This window comes from Canis aureus, chromosome 4 (genome assembly GCF_053574225.1).
Source record: "Canis aureus isolate CA01 chromosome 4, VMU_Caureus_v.1.0, whole genome shotgun sequence".
NCBI lineage: Eukaryota > Metazoa > Chordata > Mammalia > Carnivora > Canidae > Canis > Canis aureus.
Window position 1 is genome coordinate 70,898,068 of NC_135614.1, and position 4,420 is coordinate 70,902,487.

Below are 4,420 nucleotides of genomic sequence, written 5' to 3' on the forward strand. Positions count from 1 at the left end.
ATATTTGACATGTGATTCCTTCTGCCGCCAATCACCATAGTTCCACCAAAGCTAGAGTGATGATCTTCAAAATAGCACTTTTAAAACAAACTTTTGTTCAATCCACAGCTGTCACTGTCCAGAGGTCTTCTTGGATCTCCACTTGAATATGGACATACTTCAAAAACTCCCCACTGTAATCTTTGAGGTCCAATTTCTTTAGAGCCCTTTAAGTCCAGACACTGTTTTCAAGTGAAAAGCCTTAATATTCATATTCCTATCTCTTCCTTTTCAGACCATTCTATCCTCTGTCCCATGTTTTTGGATTTTGATGCTCTCTTTTTAGACGAAGCGGCTTCTTCAGGATATTCCTCTTGTCCTAAGTACAGATTCATTTTCTTTGGTATTTCAGAACTTACTATGAATTCATTATTGTCCACCAATTTGATATCACATCCATCATCATGTTCAAGAGTTGTTGCAGCTTCTTCCACTGTTTCTGACTCTTCTATAGGAGAGAGAGATCCATCATCATCCAAGTATTTGTATCTATGACTGTCAAAATCTTCCCTTTCTAAATCTTCACCAACATTCATTTGTTTCAAGGATTCCTTGAGATAGTATTCATACTTCAATTTTTCAAGGTAGTTGAAAAATCCTCTTGCCACCAAAGCTTAAAATCTTTCTCCATGGTAATGGCTTTTTTACATTCTCAGATTCTAAAAATGAGAACCCAGATCCTTTGTCTTTATCTTGTTTCTTATTTATTTGGGAGTGTCTAGTGGTTTTTCTTCTTTCTCGTCTTCCCCTTGGTCTTTCTTTTGGCTTATATTTCCTCTTTTTACGTTTTCTTTTTTTTTTGAATCTTTCAAAAAAAGCTTTTAAAGTCAGTGGTCTTGGTTCAAAAGAGGAGTCACTAGATGAATCCCTTGCTTCAACACCTCCAGATGAACGAACAAACTTTCTAATAGGGTTTCTTTGCCCCTGTTTTGGTGAGTAAGGGACACACTGAGTCTTAAATAAGCTGCTACCAGAAGAATTATCACTTTCATTGTCAATTTCTACAGCTGAATTAGATGCTGTAGGTTGAGAAAATTCGTTATAGGTTTCTCAAATAGGTTGAGAAAATTCGTTACTTATTCTCCCCCAAGTCCTCTCCAAATTGTGTTCACTTCACCACTTGTTTGCTTCAGAGTTCTCAACAATCACGCGGAAGGCTATTAGTTAATTTTAAAAAAACAACAACCATGTGCCACATTTTATGCTACATGGTGAATAAAATTAGTACTTTACAAAACCTAACACAGATAATTGGAAGAAGAAGACTTTTTTTTAACGAATTAGTGTTTTAAAAGTAAAACCAATGTATATTTCATATTCTGAACTACGAGTGCATTGGAATCTATTCTTCCTTCAGTAATATATGAAACCTAATTGAGTTGTTCAGGTGTTAAGGAAAAAGAGATTGAGTCACCTAAAACTAGAAATTATTTGCCTGAATAACTTTTTTTTTTTTATGATCAAGAGGACCAGAAAGAGAAATGGGGCATTTTAAGCAAATTTGTCTCCAGAGTACCATTCCTTAAGTAATATTATGTAATTAAACTTATTTTATGACAGTCACTGTGGCTCAAACATTAGACTTGATTTTAATTTTATATAGATTGAATAGTTTTACTTTTCTCCAATGTATTTGAGTCACTTTATTCACAGACCATTTCCTTTTTCACATTGTCTGAATGTTTTATTCTCTGACATCCAAGGTTCATGATTTTCCATGGATCCTGATATTTTCCTTTTTTACTACTATTTATTTCAGTGGAAAAGAATAGCAGATAAGTTTGAGTAGATGCAGTAACTCAGTTGTTAAGATAACAACAATGAGAGATATACTCAGCCTTCCCTGCAATTAATCTGAGTTTTGGTCTCAAGTAATGTTTGGATAAAATTCAGTAGAATCTTTGTTCACTGAATGCTGTGTTAACTAAGTACTATGTAGCATACATTGTGCTATGTGCTGAGCCTACTCTGTTGAAAAAAAATAATCCTTTACAGCTACTTAATATGAAGAGATATGTAATACCTAGAATTAGGGAATCAGAACCAAAGCTACCTATATATCATCAAATATGGTACCCAAAGGTGCTACCCAAACCTGGCTTGATAGGAGAATAACCTGAGAAACTTTAAATACTACTTAGATTCCTGATTTCCATATCCAGAGGCAGGGCTGAAGACTTACTCATTTTTTTCAAAGCTCCCAAAATGATTCTGATGCAATTGGCCTAGTGCTGGTTCCAGGAAAGGCAATTGGGGATCACTTGTCTTGTTAAAGTGTCTTAGAATAGTTATGATAGAAATAGCCTTGGCGTGTATATTTTTGTTGTGAATGTCCTCCTTAACTCAAAAAATGTATTGTTTATGCCTTAGTTTCTAAAGCCCCAGTTTTTTTGAAATCAATCTCTGTAAATGCTACTGATTTGTAGGCCAGTAGTATGCAATGGTTGCAGAATTATTGAAAAAAAATCTAGATCACTAATTGTTGGATTTTATTACTTCAGAACTTAAAGGAATCCCCCTCCCCTTGCTCTATAATTATTTGTGACAAAGGCTGGAAAAGAAATTCCAAGAAAATGAAAATATCAAGGAGGGTTCAAAGACAAGAATCATGTTCCAGTAATTCAATGAATGGGTTATGAAAACTCCAAGAGCTGGAATCAGATCTTGAAATCTGTGAGAAGAACAGCTGGTTGAGAATACCAAGGAACAAATAGAAATGACTGTAGTTTTCTCTGATAGCCACTTGTGGACCAGCTGTAGCATGTCACTTGCATAGAGTGAACAAAGGCAAAAGGCCAAGGACGGTAGAACGCAATCCAGTAATAAGCACTCATGCAGATGGAGTTCTCCTTTGAGAAACTGAAATCCAATTATAACAAGAGTAATCATTCCTACAATTGCTTCATATGTTTAGTTGACAGACCCTTTACAAATATGTTAACTCAGCTAATGCCCATAAAAAGACCTAAAAGAGGCAGAAACCAATATCTTCCTTTCAAACCAAATTTGAGACAAGGCTCAGAGAAGTTAAGTGATTTTTTTTCAAGCTCACACAATATGAGTTGGGATTTGAATAAGAAAAATGGCTTCTCAATAGTGTCTTTTTTAGCCTTTATTTCCCCCCAGAATGCATGTGCCATATAATACCAAAGATTTCACTTTAAAAAATAGTTTTTGTCCAGATTTCTCACTACAGCATCATGACCGTAGGCAAGACTAAAAAAATTCTCCTTACAAACTGTCTTCGTCATGGCATCCATCACCTGCCACACCCAAACCCACTTACTCTCATTTCTGCCTTTGAGCACCAAGCCTTTTTGTTCCTTTTGGAATGCCATTTCATGTGGACTGTTCCTTTAGTTCTCAGTTATTGACTTTCCCCTGAACACTTTTCACAGCTCCCTTATTTTCATAATCTGTAGCCTGATGACCTGGCTGGCTCCTACCTCAGTGTCTGGTGTTGGCCTGAAGGGCATAAGGTCTCCTATACAAATTCAGAGGACACTTTCAAATTATATACCAAATTATACCCCTCAATTATACACCATTATATGAAATGGGGCCATATGAATGCACTTGAGTAATATTGTAAGTAGAGGAAGAAGGAGACACTGGTCTATTTACAGTGATCCTTCACTCAGTCAAATCAATAAAGTTAGAGAACTGATGGCTTGTTTGCACTACTTATTTTGATGTTCATGATGACTGAGATGATTAGGTGCAGTCTGATCCATGGGTTCAGGAGAAACCTACAAACTGGATAACCGACATTGGAATAATTGAATCGGGAAATCTAGAGACTTATTACTGAGTTTTAGTACTGAAGGAGAAATCAATGGTAATTTAGGTAAATCTCTTCATTGTATGGGTTACAAAGTTGAGATCCAAGGTCACAAACCTACATGTTTGTTTGGTTTTTTAAAAGAATTTATTTATTCATTCATAAGGGACACACACACAGAGAGGCAGAGACACAGGCAGATGGAGAAGCAGGCTCCCTGCGGGGAACCTGATGTGGGACTTGATCCCAAGACCCCAGGATCACGCCCTGAGCCAAAGGTATATGCTCAACCACTGAGCCACCCAGGTGTCCCACAAACCCACTTGTTAAGTTCAAGGCAATGATTTTGTGACAAAGATGTTCACTAGTGTCCTAAATATTGATGGTTTTCCCCCAAGTACTGTATCATAACTGACACCAACTGTTCACAGCTCGTTTTACTGATGACTATGTTAAATTTTTCTTTTGTTTTCAAGCCAAGGCTATGGATGGGCCTAAATGTCAAAAGCAGAGTTGGAATTCTGGAGTGAAAGAATGAAGTCTGGGCTGAGAACAAAGAATTGGAATAGAGGAAGAGATTGATTTGTTTACCCAAGCTTG

The 4,420-nt window shown here is 36.5% G+C and overlaps 1 pseudogene; it reads right to left on the reverse strand.

Moving 5' to 3' along the window:
- On the reverse strand, nt 1–3,377 carry LOC144311740 (TATA box-binding protein-associated factor RNA polymerase I subunit D pseudogene; annotated as a pseudogene).
- Between the last annotated feature and the right edge of the window lie 1,043 nt (nt 3,378–4,420).